The sequence below is a fragment of the Podarcis vaucheri genome, assembly GCF_965113315.1.
Source record: "Podarcis vaucheri genome assembly, chromosome: 9".
Lineage (NCBI taxonomy): Eukaryota > Metazoa > Chordata > Lepidosauria > Squamata > Lacertidae > Podarcis > Podarcis vaucheri.
This window is the reverse complement of record NC_138767.1, coordinates 42,821,847-42,843,347: the sequence shown is the minus strand read 5'-3', so window position 1 is coordinate 42,843,347 and position 21,501 is coordinate 42,821,847. Positions and strand designations below refer to the sequence as shown.

At 42.0% G+C, this 21,501-nt stretch overlaps 1 long non-coding RNA gene across 1 annotated transcript in view; it reads left to right on the top strand.

The window, feature by feature from the left end:
- The window catches only part of LOC309540452, a 38,587-nt gene that overhangs the window by 4,123 nt on the left and 12,963 nt on the right, over positions 1-21,501 (top strand). The window contains exons 2-3 of the long non-coding RNA XR_014223301.1: positions 11,491-11,714; positions 14,210-14,274. This is a non-coding gene — a long non-coding RNA (uncharacterized lncRNA). The remainder of the gene's footprint in view (positions 1-11,490; positions 11,715-14,209; positions 14,275-21,501) is intronic.

Here is a 21,501-nt window from a genome sequence, read left to right as displayed (position 1 = left end):
GGAAAAGTATCGGCTCTGCTTGGCAGGAAATCTACAACAGCTGAGCTGTGGTAGTCCCATAGAGACACCACAGCTGAAAGAAATTTTAATTTAGGCCATATATCTCGGTCTACCTTCTATGAAGTTTGCTGCCATCTAGTGTTGCAAATATTGGTTAGTTGCTTCTACCAATTGCACAGACGGGTGCTGTGGATTAAACCACAGAGCCTAGGACTTGCCGATCAGAAGGTCGGTGGTTTGAATCCCCATGACGAGGTGAGCTCCCGTTGCTCAGTCCCTGCTCCTGCCAACCTAGCAGTTCGAAAGCACGTCAAAGTGCAAGTAGATAAATAGGGACCGCTCCGGCGGGAAGGTAAACGGCATTTCCGTGTGCTGCTCTGGTTCACCAGAAGCGGCTTAGTCATGCTAGCCACATGACCCGGAAAAACTGTCTGCGGACAAACACCGGCTCCCTTGGCCTATAGAGCGAGATGAGCGTGCAACCCCAGAATCGGTCACGACTGGACCTAATGCTCAGGGGTCCCTTTACCTTTTATGTAATTGTACCTACATACCTACGTACCTATGCATCTTAGTATAAAAGCAAATATGGAAGATGCTGTCAGTGGTGAAAGAGAGACTCATTAAAAAACAGACCTAGAGCACCTTTACCATACGGCTTTTTGAAGTGGAGGAAGAGTTTGTTTTTCCAGTTGGCTTAATTGCAGGATGGTGTGAGGCTTCTTTCAAAGCTGCTGCTGTTCTATGAACTAAGGAGGAGACATTTTTGGTGCAGGCACCCCAATAATGGAATCTCCTTTCCAGCAAGGCTTGCCTGCTGGTGTGCATGCTAATGCCTTTCTTTTCATTAAAGACTTTCTGATTTTTATTTTCCCAGACCATTTAAAACCATGTTTAGTCCTGGATAATAAAGATTTCTAGTGGGGGCTTATACAATGTTCCTAGAATTATTTTGTGCTGCATGGGCTGGTTTTTAGGTGGATATTGTATCGATTTCAGGTTTTAACCTCATTTTGATATTAACCTCCCCTGGCAGCTGCAAGACATACATGCATGCAAGAGATGACACTTTCCTCTTCGAAGCACCTCAATGCTGGGAAAAGTGGCAACATCTGAAACATTTCTACGACTCATACAGTTATTTAAAATGCAGAAACAAAGATGGCAACAACCCCATCAACATGCTGTTTTAAGTTGTTAGCTGCCTTCTTGATCCCTTGGAATGGGGGTGAACTAAAAAGTATCTCTCTCTCTCTCTCTCTCTCTCTCTCTCTCTCTCACACACACACACACACACACAGCAGACTAGGAATGTAGAAGGAATGATGTTTTAGATTAGAACATAGCTGTGCACAGATCCAGCTTGCAGTTCTATCATGTGACGCAGCATCTCTAGAGATACTCCTGCCAGTGGTAGAGACTGGGATATGAAAGCTAGGAGCTAAACAGCCCCTTAAACCTAGGTTATGGGCACAATAACGGAATGTCTAGGCACACATTTTTTTTTTTTAATAGCAAGAATACAAAGCTGAAAATGAATGAACTGCAGCTAAAATATTATGTTCATTTTCCCCGTGGTCTAGTCTTTTCCCTGCCCACCCCCCTAATATTCTTCAGAGGGTCTCTTCTCCAGTCTTCAGAGAGTAGCTGGAAGTGGGGAGGCAGAAAAAGGCCCTCCTTTCCTTCCACTCTGCAGGTTTAACCTGAAATCTCAGGTGCAGTAGTGTGCCCAGAACTCAGAAACTGCCTGCACTAATGAAATTTCTTGTCGCAAAATGTGCCTAGAACAATGGGAGTTTTGAACACTACCTCCTGCACCTTTAATAGTCCTGTAGCATAAGAAGTTTAGCATAGGTTCTGGTGCATTCTGAGTAACAGAGCAGTCCGATGGAGTTAGGGGGGCAGAGTGAAGTGGCAGGTGATTCTCCTACTTTCAAAGCCCAACAGGCTCATGCTAGATGGGTTAAGAACTGGGGTTGTTTTCCTCATCTTTTTTATTTCCTTAGTGTTGGTTTTGGGTCAAGGGGAGATCTAGGTTGCTGTACCTGAAGAGCTTTGGATCCAGCAGATCCTAGGCCACCTATGCCCTTGTCCTGCAGCAGCACTAATATTTGGGGAGCTACTACCAACAGGAGATTTATGCCTGTGGATCTGTTTGCAGTTGGACTGGTCCAGAGGTGCCTTCACTCTAGTGGAATGTCTCTCTGCTGGCAGAGGGGCATTTCTGCTCCCATCCTAATCCCCTTTACCAAGCAGGTCTGTGCATCTGTATTGTTTCGGAAGTCGTCTTCTTCTTTTGACCCATTTAAAAATGGAACAGATTTGAAAATGTAGTGACTAACACTGCCCTATTTTGCAGGTGCTGAATAATGCCCTGCTTCCCTGGATGAAAGCAGCTGTGTGGAAGAAAAATAGGCATTTTTTAAAAAAAAATTCAGACACTATGCTGCCCGAACTTCAGATGCAATGCTGGCAAAGTTAAGTATTTTTAAAGTCCAATTGATTTCAGTGGGCACCTGAGGAGCCTTGAGTGGAAATGGAGACTAGCTTGAAGAGCACTGAATATGGAACGATAAAGCCATCATCACCCATGGTGTTCTCAGCACACTTCTTTCTCTGTACACGAATGATATCAACCCAGGCTATTGAAGTACCCCATTTCCTGTTCTGCATCTTATTAAAAGGACTTTCCCCTTTACTTTCTGTTCCTGCATCATGATGAGCCTGAAGCATTCAAAGAACATCTGAGTGGGGAGTTAGATCACAACTGCTAGCTACACTTCCTGCATGCTGGCATGCATTCCTGCATGACAATGAGGACCCTGAGCAACCCATCCATTGGCTGTATGCTTGGCAGAAGTGTGATGATACATGTATACAGATGTACATGCTGAGACCTCCTTTGGGATTGATCAGGGTTGCTGCAGAGGCAGATTTAAGGGAGCATGACCAGTTCAGCTGCACAGAGCATGGAACCTTGGGGGATGACACAGGAGACCTCACAACTATGCTTTGGAACAGGGGTCAGCAAACTTTTTCATGCAGAGGACCGGTCCACTGTCCCTTAGATCTTGTGGGGGGCCAGACTATATTTCGGGGGTGGGGGGAGGAATGAACAAATTCCTATGCCCCACAAATAACCCAGAGATGCATTTTAAATAAAAGGACACATTCTACTCATGTAAAAGCATGCTGATTCCTGGACCATCCGCAGGCCGGATTTAGAAGGCGATTGGGCTGCATCCAGCCCCCGGGCCTTAGTTTGCCTACCCATGCTTTAGAATGACAGGGGGCACAGAATTTGGACGTCACACAGGGTGCTGCTGAAATTTGAGACCCCAAGGTCTGCCACTGGTTGCTGATTGCACAGAGGAGCTCTGTGCAGGGTCTCTTCACATTTCTGCTAAATGTGTAATTGGCAGTGGTGTGACTGATGGGTGCATTGATATTTGATAATGTGGCACATCCATGTCGACCTTGTTCTTCCCACATTCATTTGGGAATGTATGACAAGGGCCATGTAATGTGAGCATCTGGATTAGAGAAGAAAATAGGGAATGGTGGTTTTGACAGCAGCACAGAAGTCAGAGTGGGACTTGTAGATAGGGTGCTTCCAGATGGATGTTTATTGTGCAATTGGTGCTGCTCAGGAAAGCAAGTGTTTTGCAGTGTTCACACATCTATTTGGAACATCTAAATTACCGGTGCTCCCCCCCCCGAAAAATAGGTTCCAGCACTCACCATAAATTTGTTACAGTAAGTGCCACACTTTTTAACAACCACAAAATGGTGCCAGTACTGCATACCCTTGAGTACCTCTTGAAAAAAGCACTGTTAATTACCTGTATGCAACACTAAGCCCTTATCTAGAACCACCCATATATAGCTTTTTTATGCAGCGTAGTTCCTTTTCTCACTGTTATGTCCCATATTTCACGCTGGCCTAGTTTGGCAACTCCACATGTTCTGGTTTCTGAAGCTGTTTTCACCCTGGAGCTCTTTTGAGGCACTGCATTCCCACAATTAGCTCGAAGTGGAATTAAAATGGTGGTCCTATACAATCACTTAATGGAGCATAATGGTCAAACTGCACCAGTAATATTTGGTTGTAAGTGCCATTCACCAAAGATTCTTGGCAATGCTAATTAAGTTTTTCTTTCTTGTAGGTTAAGACTTTTCATTGATAAGTCACAATCCTAGCAATGTCTACTCAGAAGTAATTCCCAGTGAACTGAATGAAGTGTCTAGTAATGATTGCTCCTTGGGTAGACTTTTAATTGCCTGATGTCAATTCTGTTGAGATAATGTGGAAAAGTTTCATCAAACTGATAGTGGCCTTGTTTCAAAGAGGTCTGTAACACATTTTCTCATGCCCCGTCCTTGATTTCTTTGTTGCAAGGAAACCAGAAGATTTGGCACTCTGCAATCCAGATGAAAAGGTTTTGCTGGAAGCACAGCAAATTGTTGTGAAGGTCTTTGCGTTTCCATGCCGTATTTCTTCGCAGTGCAAAATGGTGTCTTTTCTCTCAATGTTCATGGATAATGGAAGCCACAGCCCGTAGCTGCAACCACTAGAGGGCGATGCAGCACTGAAGAATGACAGCGTCGAGAAAACATCCCAGAAAATAGCAAATATTTGGCATAATAAAGATTGGGGGGGGGGGATGCGCCCCATTAACAAACAAGGGCAATTCATCACCATTCATTTTAAGCAATGTTTCAGCTTCCATTTTAAAGCTTTTACGTAGCTTGAGTAGGTGTGAGTAACTATGAAAGCATTCTGGCTTCTTTTCAAATTGGAATTCATACAATTTCTTTTTGTCAAGCGTTTTCATTTTATTTGAACGCTTTTCCTTCTATGCAGAAAACCCAAAAAACAAACCCACACAGAAACAGGCTTGGGGGAGGATATTATTGAAGTAAACACCTGCTAAGTTCCACCCACCTTACCACTGAGAGCTGAGAATGGGAGGCTGCAGCTTAGATTTATAGTCACAGCATGTTTCTCTGTCTCTGTGTCCATGACGAGGGACCCAATTTATACCTATCTTTCTTTAGCCTGTGCAATGTTTTGATTTTTTTTTTAAAGCACAATCAGATTCCATTGTATTTCTGCCTCCCCCCGTATCTTCTCTCCTAAGGCTTTCTTCCTTTATGAGAAAATCTATAACACACCTTTAAAATCTTACCTAGTCTTGGGACATCGCTCAGTCTAAATAATGAAGTTAGCAGGTCAAACTGAAAACACTATCAGGCTTACACACTTCTTTGCACAAAGCAGATGTCCAAATGACACCCCCTGCTCTTGGGTCCCCCCCCTTTAAATGAAACCTAAAGATGGAGAATGAAGACAGGAAAATGGCCACCCTGTGAAATTTACTGTTCAAAACAAATGCTTCTGGACCTTGGCATAGGGAGGGTGATTTCTAGGCCTAGTTACACCAAAGAATTAACCCTTGAATTAAATGGTGTTGACGAAAAGGAGTTTTACACAGTGTAATATGTATTCTTGTGACCTTGCTTTTCTATGCCTATAACAAATAATGGAGCACGTTACAGCTTTTCCTTGTCTTCTTCCTCTTCAGTCTCAGCAGGTTTTTTTTATTGTTTTCTCTCTTCTGAACTGAGTTCGAGACTTCCATCATTCCTTATGCAACATGACCGGTGCTTTGCTCTTTTCCTTCCTGTTGGTTCATAATACTCTGTTTAAAAGCAAGAGTGAGCCTAGACTCTGAGATGAGTGAATGGGTGACTGAATGTCATTCTCCCGATCAAACAATCATGGCTGCATCTTCTATGCCACATAGAGTAGATCTTGCACCACCTTTTGCAGGGTTAACTTATGCCTTGTACTTACCGTATTTTTCGCTCTATAACACGCACCCGACCATAACATGCACGTAGTTTTTAGAGGAGGAAAATCTGTAGGCATGCCACCCGTAGGCATTCCCTCCATAACACGCACAGACATTTCCCCTTACTTTCTAGGAGGAAAAAAGTGAGTGTTATGGTGCAAAAAATACGGTAGTTTGGTTCTGCCATTTTAGTTTTCTGTCCCAAGTTCCTACCCCTGTGCTCAGTGCCAGATTTACATACAAGCTAAACAAGCTATAGCTTAGGGCCCCACTCTCTTGGGCCCCCCAAAAAAATTTAAAGGGAAAAAAAACCTGGATGTACATTTCCAAAATACAAGATAGAAAACAAATACAATAAAACCTACATACAGCAACAGTGTTTTGTGTTGTGTAGGCTCCTATGATATAAGTAATGCCCCCCCCCCCAGCTAGCCTGCTTTCTAAAATACCACATATTACCTTCAGTAGCTTAGGGCCTCATCCAACCTAAATCCGGCCCTGCCTGTGCTTCAAGGCAACCCCAGAGCCCTCCTTATACCACAAGCCCCAACCCAGAATTTGTGTTGAACCGTCCACTCTCCTCGTTATTCCTTGGCTTCTCAGCTCCCTCTCTTTTCCTTCTTAGTCTGAGTGATTTCAAAGCCTGAAGATGCTCTTGTCACATGGCAAGGAGCTGCCATTGCTATGGCTTTCCTGTCATAGTTCTCACTTCAAATTAGCATCTCCCTCCAATATGAGCCACTTATCCATGATGTGTGTTCTCACAAGAGGACCAGCTCTTTAGAGATGGCTGATGGCCACGTTGCTTTGTAAAGCATAAAACAACACAGTCCTGCATGAAGGGACAGCTACCAGGGGGACTGAATCGCCTATTATTCCAGAGAAGCAGGAGCACTTCCACTTTTGTCAAGAGGAAATGCTCAAGGGCACTGGAATGTAGCCTGCAGATTAGAACAATCCACATAACTACATGGGATCATCTGGCAATCTGAGTTCGCAAATATGCTCCTGCAGGTAATATGGATCACTGCATATTGCATAGTCTCTGTGTTCTGCCTGCAATGATCTCATGCATAAATCGGCACTGCTGACAGAGGGATCATGGGCTTAGCAGGCCTGTGCAATTCATTTCATTGGCAAAGTAATGATGGCCGAGGAAGAAACTGTGACCCACACAATTTCAGGTGCACTTCAGCCACAGGCTTAGAAAAGCAGGTAAGGCGTTCCTGTGCAGATACTGCCTAAGATGCCCCTCTTGGCTCTTGGCTTGTTATATTTGGCATGCTGTGCTTTTGCCTAGTATAAAGGTTTGTTTAATAAAGGATAACAAAATATAATGTGGTTACTGGTGGCAAAGATCCATGCTCCACTTCTCTGGCCTGGAATTAGCAGCTACCTACTAATATGCACTGTGACTGGCAATAATCCAGGAGAGGAAACAAAATAAATTGAACCAGTGTGCATGGAATGTGCTCAGACTTGTTAAATAACTCATCCAAATGAAATGTGATGTTTTGCCAGGGAATCAGATACAAGTATGGAGATTCGATGTGTGTGTGTGTGTGTGTGTGTGTAACACAGAGAGAGAAATGCGAATATAAGAACCAAACATACCATTTATTTACTGGTGGTCCAACCAAGGTGTATGATTTGTGCAAGGGCTTCTGTTTGCCCTATGGAGCTTCCTATCATTTTTGCTTCCATGTGCTTCCCCAGTCTTTTCCCTGTGAAAGAATCAGGGCAAGGAGAAAACCACTTGGACCTCTGCCTAGAAAGCATGTGTCAAGTGGAAAACTGCTCTGACCTGTGATTTCTAGGTATGGGGCAAATGGAAGTGTGGAAGAACCCTTAGTTCTGAAGGAAGGCAAGGAAAACCAACATTATTTTTCATAGTCAATAAAGGGGACTCTAAAAAGCTCAGCAAATAGTTCTTTGTATGAAGTAGATACCTATTGTTTGCAAATGAAAACCAGATCCTGATTTATTGTAACTCAGGGTGATACTTCAATAGGAAAGTTCAGTTTGAGAACAATAACCAAAGCTATTGTCCCTTTTAAAAGCTATACATACATTTAAGGACTTTCAAAAAATTTATAAGGATGCAATGCAGCCAACTGATGCAACTAGTTTCACAAGCTGCCCTGTCCTGTTTACATCAGTGGAACCCAGAAGGGGTATACACACACACATGACTGGGTTACCTCCATATGATTAGCATAATAAATATAATAACATTTTCTCTTCTCCTGATACTACTGCATAATATCAGCACACTTCCGGGATGCTTCTGCATACATAACATTTGGGAGACATCTCTATACTCTTCATTATATTATCTATATGGCAACAGGAAAACATATAGAGGCATTCTGGGTGATTACTCACAGTTACATGGTAGGAGCAACGCAGCTGTAGATGCAAACTATATTATGCAAAATAATCCATACATGAGAAGAACTCTATAAACTAGAGCTTTGCACTGGATTCAGTTGAGAACTGAATTCCAAGCCAAATCAGGGTCATTTGGTGGGATCCAGGTGTCCTTCAAGTTGTGTTGACACAACCTCAGATGGATTGAGTGGCCCAGTGCCATCCTGGGTTGCCAGCAATTAGGAGAAACTGGGAAAGAGCGTGGCTGTGTTATGTACTGAAGTTCTCACCCTGGGCCAGCAGGGGGATACTGTAGATAGTTTTCACTCAGGTCCACATATGCAAATAAAGGATTGAAAGTGACGTTCAGTGATTGGATAGTTACAGAAAGTGTTACAGTTGTGTTGTAGTAGAGCTCTATATAAGCAGGCTGGCTGAACCCTTCAGTTCAGTTCAGTTCTGGCCTGTGAATAAACAAGAGCTGTTTGAAGAATCGCTGTGTTGTCTGATATGTTCACCCACAACTTAACAGGCTGCATCTTCATGGGAGAAGGTGGGAGGTGACTTTCCCAGCAAGGCCTCTCCTCCTCTCTGCCCCTTGAATCAACACCAGGCAGTACAGTATTAGATTCTCCAGTGTAACAGGTGTTAAGCAGGGTGATCCGATCATGAGCAGTGCCAGTCACTTCTCCCTTGAAAGCGGCTTCTTTTGTGTACAAGGAAGCAGCTCATGAAGGAGCAGCAAGGTGCAGGATCTGATCCCCTGGCTTAAAACCCCCTCCTGTCCATATTTTCAAACCTAATTTTAACTGTATGCTAAACTCAGCTTAAAAAACACCCAACTCTTAAAAAACCCTTAGCCCCTCCCCTGAAATGCTGCAGGGATGAATCCAGCTGGGTCAGGGGCTTGCTGGGTGGCACAGGGCACATCAGCCCAATCCTTGGGCCACGTCTTGGGGCCACAGGGCAGATCACGGGGTCCATGAACAGCCCTTATATAAATGCTCTAATTATGGCAAAAGTTTCAGAAAGAAAACACATTTGATAATGCATCAGAGAACCCGCCCAGGAGAGAAGACATATAACTAACCAGGCCTTGGGAAAAGCTTCAGTCATAGTTCACTGCTTACAGAACATAAAAGCGTAGACACAAGAGAGAAACTGTATAATTTTGTAGTGTGTGTGAAAGGCATCCGTTGTCATACTGAAGTTCTCTGACCACAAAAAATCCACATAGGAATGAAAGCGTAAGAATGTAGGGTAGACTGGGGAATGAAAGCTCTGTGAAGGATTGTGTAGGGGAAATTCCCTTAGTATAAGGATTCAAGTTGTCATTTCTTTTTGGTGCTACAGAAAGCCATTTCTGAGTATTTTAATATACAAGGGCAAAAAGCATTAGAAGTAAAGGAGTTGCTCTACCACTGAGCTATGCCGCTTCTCTAAAAATTCTGGTAGCTGGCCTTTGTTGGCCTGTATGAAGTCCGCCTCACAAATGATGATTCAAGCTGTAATTGTTCACAACCTGCTTTGTTTTCTTCTGCTCCTTTCCCCTGCTCCTCCCCCAAACAGCCACTCCACGTCCATCCTGTAAGGATTCAAGAAAAGGCACCCTATTGGTCTCTTGGGTTTACACATGACTGTGCCATGGAAGCAGCCTTTAGTGCTCTGTTTGCCCCCTTCTAACTTTATAAAACAAGCAGAACCACGTGAGAGAGCAAATTTAGACATGGGGAGAAATGTGATGCTAAACTTAGCTCATTACTGAAACAATATGCAAACTGAAACACAGCCACTCTTATCTAATTTTTGCAGTTCAGTGCAGTTCTCCAGACAAGTAATGTGTACAGAAATGTACATACTAAAGCCTAAATATGAATGCTTATATTAGTGAGATGAACACACAAATATGCCTTATCTTAGGGGAAATGGCATTCTGAAAATGTATATATTAGGCACAATTGCATATAAAAATGTGTGTAGCAGGAGGAATGTGTACGCCAATTCTGATGAATTTTCATGAGGACTTTTAGAAAACAAAATCGCAAACTGATTTTGAAAGGCATGGTTGGAAAAAATGAGAAACTGGGAGGAACCAGAATTGACCTATTTATCCTATCCATCTTGATTTGCTTGCAGAAAGCTTAAGGTTAGGTTAATGAGCATTTGTTTTGATTTGTTTGTAGGTTGGTTATAGGGCAATGAGCATTTATTCTGATTTGCTTATGGGGTTTTATTTATATGTCTTTATGTTAGCTATATTTTAGTGTATATCCCTATCAAAGCTGTTTTTTAAAATGGGTTTATTGTTCTAGGGTGACAGAATATAAATCCACTTCAACTGTGCAAACCTTTACGGTATACGCTCGAATCCTTCCTGCAAAACAGCAATAGTCTATAAGCAACCCATATGACATTGTGCCTCATTAGCCGTTTGACACATCCATCTGGAAATTACCGTATTTTTTGCACCATAACACTCACTTTTTTCCTCCTAGAAAGTAAGGGGAAATGTCTGTGCGTGTTATGGAGCGAATGCCTGCAGGTGGCGGGGAGGGGGATCTGCTGCAGTCGTGAGCAGAGGATCCATGGTTCCCCTTCCTTCCCTCCTCCGTGGCTCGCTTTGAAACAGCAAAGCGGGAGAGGAGCCGCTTACGCAGGTGTAAGCGACTCCTGTCTGGTTGGCTGCTTTAAACTGTGCTCTCTGTCCCTCTCTCCTCCCCGCTCAGCTCGCTAAATAGCAGCAAAACTTTTCAGCTCTCTAAGCCGGGGAGGAGGGAGAGAAGCAGAGCCTGCTTGTTTTAAAGGAGCAAAGCGGGAGAGGAGAGGAGCCTTCTCCCCTTATACCCCTCTTCTGCATTATTAGCAGCATCCTTCTCCACCCACCCCACGCATGCTCCTTGTCCCTTGAGTGCTTTTCCTTCCCTCCCCACTTAAAACGTGGTTACAAAGCACGGATCCACATGGATCCTCAGGATTTTTGCATTTGGCTACCCCAAACTCACTGTCAGATCACATGTCTGTGGCCACAGCATGAACCACAAAAATCATACATCCACTGTTTTGTTTAGAATATTTTTTTTCTTGTTTTCCTCCTCTAAAAACTACGTGCGTGTTATGGTCAGGTGCGTGTTATAGAGCGAAAAATACGGTATATATGGGTTGCATGTTGGTAACCATTTTACATGTAGATATGTGGTCTTCAACAATAAGAATGATAGCTTTCCAATGCCTTGATCTCGGCTTTCTCTTATTCAATTGGACACAGCGATAGTTCTCTTGGGGATACATGCTGTACTAGTGCTAAACAAGAAAGGCATATTCCGAAGCAAAGGGGAATCCAAGAGGCATCCTGAAAGCTCTGGGACTGAAGTGCTTTGAAGACCTGCCTGCTTGTGAGCTGCGCTGGCTTATATAACTCATTCAAAACTTTTGGGAAAGCTGCCCTAGAACACACAATGGATGCCCGTTTCAACCCTTCCTGTTGAGAAGGTATGCATAAATGTGCACAGGGTAGCTTAAAGAGAATGTTATTGCTTCAAATAATAGAAAGGGGTGATTTGATTATGCATCAGTGTTACTCGGCAGGGTGGATGTATTATTCACTTGCTGTTGCTAGGTTACCAGCCTTATTTACAGATAGAAGTTTCCAGAGAAGGGAAATTTGAGAAGCTTCAAGGACAGAAGGCAAGCGGGAGGGAAGAGGCACCAGCAAATCAAAGCTTGTTAGCCTAGAGTGAATGTTAAACACCTTTCTACAAAGAGGCCTAGAATAAAAAAGAGAAGAGTGGGTGAGATAATATGAAAAAGCGTGTCAGTAAACTGTCCTTCTTGACCAGCAGTTCTGATTTCAAAGGATGCTGTTGGCTAAGGAAGATAGAGAGGAAATTAAGTGTGGGTGTCCATTTATAGAATCATCGAATTATAGAGTTGGAAGGGACCCTGAGGGATCATCTAGGCCAATTCCCTGCAATGCAGGAATCTCAACTAGATCATACATGACAGATGGCCATCCAACCTCTGCTTAAAAACCTCCAAGGAAAGAGAGTCAACCACCTCTCGTGGGAGTCTGTTCCACTGTCAAGCAGCTTTTATTGACAGAAAGTTCTTCCTGATGTTTAGTCAGAATCTTCTTTCTTGCAACTTGAATGCATTGGTTTGGGTCCTAGCCTCTGGAGTAGGAGAAAGAAGAAGCACACAGGTTTAAATTAGATTATGTAGGCACATGAGAAGAAGCAAAGACCACAGAGTAGCTTTAAAAAGAGCATGTACAGCCAGATGCTATGGCAAAAGGGCTCAGGTGGGCTAGTGACCTTGGAAATACATTGTTGTCTGGGAGGCAGTTGATGTAGACCTCTTGTACACATGAGGAATAGGATACATGCAGTATGTGGAGAAGCTGCATCACGTGACGTGCTACAGCCATTGACGTGCAGAAAATGAAACTAAATTGTGCTATAGTGGTTGAAGTGGGGTGGGAAATAATTTGGGACCTGAAACACATCAGAAAAGGCTAGCAGTTCTGGCCTCCAAACATAATCAGTGTCAATGAACAAGTGTCTCTTGGTACAAACAGAATCGCATAATTTGCACCAGTTTTTGTTCAGGAAAAGAGTATAAAACAAATCCCTCAGTACATTTGCTTTATTATTTTTTTAGCTGTTTCAAAAGCAGCTTAGAAGCCAATCAGTGACTCATCACTTGTAGGTGGTAGCTTTATGAGTAGCTAAATGCAGCCAGCAATTGTTCTCAAACTGGATTTCTATCTGAAATCTAGATTCCTATTTGGTATAGCAATGCCAAAGCATTTTCTTATAGCAGTAGCATGAACACTACATAAGTTGAGCCCCGAAGGTAAAGTTAGTTAAATTTCTGATATAATTTAAGCTGATGGCATCAAATTGTAATAGGTGTTTCTTCCAATTCAGACACACATCAGAAAGAAGGCAAATGTAATTTCGATTATTTTCTGATTCTGTGAAAAGGAATGTTAAATATAACAATAAAATGTTGCAGTGATGAGTGGTCCCGTTCAGGATTCCAGTTGGCCAGCCATATGGTTTTTCAGGACACTCCATTCCATTGTCCCTTCCCCTGGGTTCTGAGGCCACAGAGTGATTAGCGCCTTGGGATAAATGATCATGTACACAAGTCTTTAAGCGATCATGAAGTTGAGGGTGGGCATGGCTTAGACATAGGTCACATGCTTTGCCTGTGAGAGATCCTAGAGTCAATGACTAGCATCACTGCTTAAAGTACAGCGGCAGCAGGATCTGAAGAAAAGCCATTGCTAGTTAGTGTTGACTTTCATAGGCTAGTTCGGGTGTAACCAATGTGACACCTTCCAGTTGGACTACAACTCTCTTCAACTCCAGCCTGTAGGGCTAATAATCAGGTATGATGTCTGTTGTAGTCTAAAACTACTGGAGAGTATCACGGGCACTGTCCAAATATACAATGGTTCTAAGTTGATGCAAGGCAGCCCCTTATATTCAATAACATCTCTGGCAAAATAATATTGTTGGATGTATGTAGCCATCTTTGATAATTAATGATTATTGAGCAGAGGTCTTAGTGCTCGCACTCACTCACTCACTCATGAAGTAAAAAAAAGAAAATTTAATGACAGACTCAATTGAAATTCTTTTGTTCCGTTTCTATTTTTATAAAAGCTACAAGAGATTAGGTTAGAATTTCCTTGTATAACAGTGATTGCCATGGTAACTAAACAAATTTAAAGCCTTAGGTGCTCCCCACTCTCAAGTCTTTCCTTTATATTGAATATAAGGATCTCAGGTTTTGTCCTCCTGCCCCCCAAGTCAATACACTGATGTGTATTGTTATACAGAACCCTATGAAGAAACCTGTTGAGTTCTCAACACCGCGTGGAGCCTGTTTTTAGTAATTAAGGCACAATACACAACACACTTACCAAAGCCAAGTTTTTGCTATTAACTTCTATTTGCTATATTCTATTCTATTTGCAGTAATTTGCTCACACCTTCCATTTTTTTTAACATTTCCTGGGAGTTCAAGAATAACTTGTGAGAAGGTAAGTGAGACAACTACATCTTTTATCTCGGTCTTCTTATTCCTCCTGTAATTTTTCAGAATTAAAGTCCAGTACTAGGCACACTTACTTTGCCGTGGGACCTGTTTTTAACACGGTAGTCTTGGAACTGATACAGCTAGGTAATGAACCTCATCATTCAGCATCAAAGGGAGCTCCTGCTACATCCTGATATGGAGCCACTGTAGATACAGGATTTCTATTCAAGGTAAAATCGGGAGCTCAGCACCACCATTCAGCACCATTCCTAGAAGCTCTCACTAAACATTTACCCCTATGAATATTTTGCAAAACCCACAGACTTGACTACCTGCTGATCAAACTCTCCGTGGTCAACTCACCTTTTGAGACATATCAACAACACAGGGTTGTAGCCAACTGAATTCTCTGAATTCTCCCATTGCAATTAATAGAACTAAGTTAGTGATGTGCATTAATTTTAATGGATCTGCTCTGAGTATGATTAACATTGGATGTAATCCATAATTATCAGAGGAGCCTTGCTGGATCTGAACAAAGGTTTTTATTCATTAAAGGTTTTAAAGCAGAGGTTGGATGGCCATCAGTCATGCATACTTTAGTTGAGATTCCTGTAACCTCACTTTTTGCAGTGAGGGCATCACCAGAAGGCCCTCAAAACTGGATCTCAGTGTCCAGCACTGGTGGAGCCAATTCAGTGCTCCTGCTGGTGTGTTTCCACCACCTCTAACCTCTCAGGCATCTTGTAGCACCTCTCTTCCTCATGGTAAGCAACTGCAACCCACCTGCTAAGAACCTAACATAGTGGCTCTGCCCTTCACAGCCCGCCACTTCTGCATTTCAGTGACACCTCAAATTCTTTTTGCCCCTTGCACTGTGGGTGTCACACTGAAGTTGCAATTATGCTGGTGCACTAATGGTGCCCAGGAATGACATAAATCCACTCTGCTGGTATATCTTTGGACTCAGTAGCACTGGGGACTTATTTTATCTTTGTCCAGGGTGCTTAAGTCAAAAGTTGGATTGTACTGTTATTTTTTAAAAAAATATTAGTAACAATGGTTTGGGTACTTGCAAGGTAACCTGTTTTTATGTCAAGATATATTAGTTTCCCCCCCTTTGGTTATATTTCAGTGTGAATTTTTGAGTCAGATACTGTTATATTATAAAAAGCTTTTCCTATCTCTTCCACTGTTAAATGTTTTATACTGTAATGTATTATAACACAACACTTAATAAATTTTGACTTGGCACCCCACAGGGCAGACACTATTTCAGCCTGACTTCAGCACTTCATGATTCTTTCTGCAGAGATTGGGGATTTGTATTCCCCTCAAATTCTGCAGAGATCCCCAGTCTTTTATATACCGTATTTTTCGCCCTATAGGATGCACCGTCCCATAAGGCACACCTAGTTTTTTGGGGGGGAAATAAAGGGGAAAAAAATTATCCCCCCCCCAGGCACGGGGCTGGGGCGGGGGAAGCCCGAGCTTGAAGGGGAAAAAGTGCGTCCTATGGGGCGAAAAATACGGTATACAGATGCACTCATTCTGGATACTTTTGAACTGCATGGACCTTGGATTAGACCACAGCCTCCTAAGATTGATTCCTGAATTAGCTTGTTGCTCCTTAGATTCTCAAGGCTGATTTTCTATCATATCCATTCATCAAACCCATAGGAAATAATGTATCCTGGAGATGAATTTCAGAGATTTGCTTCAAGAGGCAACTCCCTCATATCTACCAGCTGATAAGTATTTTATGCATGTGTCAGGAAATGGTCCGAATGGGAGAATTGGGAAGTGTATCCTCAGTCAGATCAGTTTCTCTCCAAAGCGGAGGAGAGGGGGAAGATTCGCACCCCTTCTCCCCAGCAGTTTCAGTAGGAGAGAGAGAGGAGAATGCTGCACAGCCTCCATAGGAGTTACCTAGCTACAAGATAGTGGAAGAAGAGGGGGAAAGGAGGGAACAGTCTCCCTAGAGAGCCTGGGCAACCCCTCTCCCCTTGGGCTCATAGGTCTCTCCGTATTAGAGAACAGAGAATGCAGAGGGGTTGAAATTCCCATTGGTGCCCAGGATGTTGCTGGGGATGGAGGGGGAACTCTCTTTGTGGAGAGATATGGATTCTTGCCTTGCTGAATAACTGAATAAAAAGGACTATAAAAGACAAACTGCTTGTGATTCTTGACTATGAAGTTACCAGAGGAGGAGAGGCCTCTCCACGCCTGACAGTATGCTGATTTGGTAGATGGCATGGCGTCAGCAATGAAGCGACCTAGGGGTAAATCAAATAGGCAAGATCAGTTACACAAAAATATTATCTGGCCTCTGCAGAAAGACATTAATCATGCTAGAGGTTTTCCAGTTCTGCCCCATGGGTGCCTGTGATACTCAGGTGAAAACCTTTGATTCCAACCTGGAAGTAACCCAGTTCCACCATATTATCGCTTTTTACCACACTTTAATCTTAAAATAATACTTGAAGCAGCTTACAATACGGCTTAAAATACACAACAAAAATACAAACACTAAAATTGCATATTAAATATGATAATATCCAGAACAATAATAATATATTCCACCTGCCCTTCTGGCTATCCCCAGTCTCTGAGATTCTGACTTAGATCCTGCCTAAGTCCATTCCAGAATGCTGTCCTCCCTATGGTATCCACTCAAAGGTCTGCAGCCCTAAGCAGCAGCCCTTCGTAACTGTAGTCTACCCTGGCCACTCTGGACACTGCCTGGCCCAACTGTTAATCTGAATCCCTCCACCAGCACCTTCTCCACCTCTCTATATCAGACATTTGGAATCAGTGTGGTAGTTCAACATCATTTCTGAAGTGCGAAACTCCTTTGTTGAGTGTGGGCTCAACAACATGCCAGAATGGCATATCTTCCAACATGACATGGCCCAAATCTGGGATTCCATTTTTTGGGTCCACACTCTCATGTGAGTCATGTGACTCGTATGAGATCATACCCCCCCCCCAAAGTGCTATTTCCAGGAATAGTGGCCCAAAACATGTTTTGGGACACCATGCCTGAAAAAAAGTATAAGGTTGTGGAGGCCATTTTGGCCATTGTCCTCTTGTGAGAAAAAAGGGATGTCCCATGTTTATTGGGGCAGTTGATGGGTATGTAAATGGGTTGGCGACATCACAGCAAGGCCAGACTGTTTCCATTTACAGACAGATGATGCGAGTAAATCGCTACTGGATCTCATCCACAGTTGCCTGCAGCAAAATGTTTGCCCATGGACTGTTCACTTCTCTCATAAAAAAATAAGAAGTACTGTCCACTCTTGAATGTCTTTTCTTCTAGTTTTTTTTTAATAAAGTTATTCAGTGTGCTAGTTTGAAGCAACAATTAGATGCAAGTAGGCTACTTTTCCGTTACAGAAGTAGGGCAGCTTGAGGTGCTTGTGGTACCAAGTCACAAGAAAAAAGGGTGTTTAGATCGCGTGCAAAATATTTTATGGTTTATGTAAATCTGCTGTGTGCAATGGTCTGAACAAAAATTCTGTAAGAGATGCCTTTCTGGACACTTTATAATTTAAAAATCGATGACAAGATACACTGAAAGGATGAGAAGATTATATATATTTATTTACAGCTGGTATCTGTTTGTTTGTATTGGGATTTATTTATTTATTTCAACATAGCATTCTTTAGTCAGTTTTTATTTAACTCAGCTAAGAAGGAGCCATGCATCCACTTTCAACTTAAATAATAGTGACGTGCTACTCTGTATCTCCTTTTGCTCAAACATTAGCTTCACACCCACATTGATTCAGAGCCAGATATTGGGTGGGGTGGTTGATCCTCAAGTCAGCTTGGGGCAGACTGGCCTGATCCGGAGGTGGGACAGTTTGTGCCAAGCCCAATCCTTCACTATCCTACTCCTCAGGCTCTTCAGATGTGTGTAGTGCTATTTCCTGTCTTTCTCCCATTCCTTTATTAACCTTGGATAAGATCAGGTTTGAGCAGCACAAAGGAGTGAGGATGGAGGGATGGGGAGTACCCATTTTACCATTTCATCTCTACAAGAGTAGATCCTGACATACAGCAGTTAACAGCATGAGCATGGTTAGACTCAAGGGTCCTCATGTATTCTTTGTCAAATGGAAGCTTAGTGCTGAGTAGAGGAGGTCCACAAGATATAGGGCAAGTTCATAAGGGGGGGGGGTGCAGTTTCCAAGACTTGACAACAAACATGTCAGATTATTAATCTTTTCAGAGTTTTATGGGGTGATTGCTCACTTATGACAATCTATTAGCCTATTTGCCATTTTGCATGGCAAAATTTAACACACTTTAACATCCATCCCTCTTGCTAAATATGGAGTTGTGCTGCACTTATTGTGTGGTGTGTGGGTCAATTACACAAACTAGCTCATTGTGTGGTGGATTCTGGTCTGGTGAAATTATACACATGCCTCATACAATAAGGTGAGCTCAACTCCATATTTTAAAAGTGGGATCAAAAGGTCTGACATATTTTAAATAACCGCTGACCTTCTGATCAGCAAGCCCAAGAGGCTCAGTGGTTTAGAGACAGCACCACCCCTTTCCCTTGCCCAGACACTTAATACTCTATGGGAACTGCTCCAATCCATTGGTGGTTTCCTTGTAGTCCACACTGAAGAATAGGAATCTATACAAATTTCAGAGTCCAAAGTTCAATGGAAATGTTGCACAAAATTCTCTCTCTCTTTTTTCGAAGTTCTGCTTCTTGTTTTTTGTTTAAAGTTGTGCAACTGGTCTTTCATTGGGGAGCCTAAAACAGGATTCTTGGAAATGTGCAAGTACTATTTATAAAGGTGGTGCCTATCACAGATTCATTCTGGGTTGGACTGGATCAGAAAGCAAGACAATTCCAGTTCTACATAATGGTATTCTACAATAATCTGGAAATTGAATTAAATTAGAGGTTCCAGGCAGCACTAAATAAAAAAGAGTTGCATCATCCAACAATGGCTTGTGACAATAATTCTTCAATAACATGAATTCACAGTGAAGTCTTTTTCAGTAATGGTTTTCTGCACTCATAATTAAATGTTTTATTGCTTCCAGGTCAACATATTAAGGAGCAATTCATTAATAATCCCCTAGCCACACTAAACTGGAAACAATGCAATGTACAGAGCATGTGAAGAGAAAGCTTTTCATTTAAGGCACTGCGGCCCTTAAAAGCCTCAGTAACAGTTTATCCATTCATATTGAATAGACTGGCACTGTTAATGCAAATATTAGGTCCCTCCTCCCTTTTTAAAGACCTTTATCATTTTTACATGGAAGTAGAACACAAAACAGTGGAATGCAATGACTGGATTTGGCAATGGTGTGATTTGAGGTCTCTTTTAAAAAGTTAATGAATGATGGTCAATTCAGAGAAAGGGGCATATGTGGAAGCAACCCTAGAATTAAATTAGATGAGATATTTTTATTAAAAACAGGGCACTTAGTCACTGTACAAGCTCTTTGAAGTCTACTGGCAGGTAGAATAAAAGCTAGCAGTTTAGGACACCTTGACCTCGTTTATGCTGACGCTTTCAGAAATTGCATTAAGAGGCTGCCAAATGCTTTAAGATGGTACTCTGGGACAGCTTTAGGCATGCACTTACAATGGAAAGAGTGTACAGTTTTTCATTCACATGGTTCTTTCTTTTTAAGTTTTCAATTTAGCCCTGTCCCTAAACAGAAGAAAATAAACCCTAATTTTGGTATATTTTCATATTTTTGTATTCTTTCAAACTTAAAGCAATAAACAGCACCAATAAAGAGCAGCAGAAGCAACAGCAGCAGCAGCAACAACAACAACAACATTCATGGATGGTTTATTATCAACTTTTTACATAAAATGTCACCACAATTTTTAATTTTCTTTCACAAAAAGAGCAACAGCTGCACAGTGAGTACTCTCAGCACATCTACAGGTATGCATATTACTCATATGCAGGACAATATGTTTGTTGTCTATCACAGCCAATGAGAGAAAGTTTTGGGATGAACAAAATAAGGTAATATATATATATTTGTTCATACAAGGATGTGGTATGTTGTCAGCAAAGTCCTTGACATTGTGCTTTTAAATATCATACCCAAGAGAAGAACTGTTTTGCCACTTTATTCCCATAAGAGACACCACGAACTTGTTAAAAGAGAGAACTATTTGATTTAGTAATTCTGTAGAGATTCAATTTATGGAGTCACTAATTTCTTCCTCTGTTGCTAATTGTTTCCTGATATTTTCTAAGTTCCCTTATTGTTCCTATCTAATCATTATTCCTTTATTGATCCCCCCCAATATTTTTAGTTTCCTCTCTCCCCCATGATAAATACATATTGCCTGCCAAACTGTTTGCTGAACCAATTCTGTCCTTCACCTTTCTGCTAATATCTTGATCCTAAGTATGATATACCCAAAGGTAGCTGTGCTTGCCCCAATGAAATCAGTGGTACAATGAAAGGGCAATATTAGGTTGACTGCAGCAATGGAACAAAGCTATAAGAAACTGAGTTGGATTTTGTGCTTGATGGTCACACTGGGTGACATTCAACTAGGTTTTACTCAGAGTAGACCCACTGAAATGAATAAACATGACTTAGTTAGAATCATTAATTCCAATGGCTCCACTCTGAGCAATACTGAGTTGACAATCACCCACTGTGTCTATAAGTAGAACGCTTGTCAAATTCATTATTCACTTCAACTTATCATATAAAATGTGTACAATACATATAGTATTTACTTACTTGGCCTTCCTTGACTAATACTGTTTTCAATGGTTTATCAGCTTCTGCTTATGAGTGTGATACAGGAAACCTCTAACCCTTAACTTAAAGTGTTTTCCTATTTTATTTCTGACTAGGGATGGATAAATATGTCCCTTTTGTTTTATCTAAATTCCTATTTTTTCCAGTTTTATTAATTTCCCACATTTCCGTTTGCATCATAGTTTTATAAAGTCATCATTTTAGTGCACATTTATCAAATATACATGCATTTGTATGTCATTTCCCCATAATTCCTTTTTTGAATGCTCTTTTCATTAATATATGCATTTGTACCTGTAATATACACATTTTTGTAAACAGGTTTAGTAAAGGTAAAGGTAAAGGGACCCTGACCATTAGGTCCAGTTGCAGATGACTCTGGGGTTGTGGCGCTCATCTCGCTTTAGTGGCCAAGGGAGCCGGCGTACAGCTTCCGGGTCATGTGGCCACCATG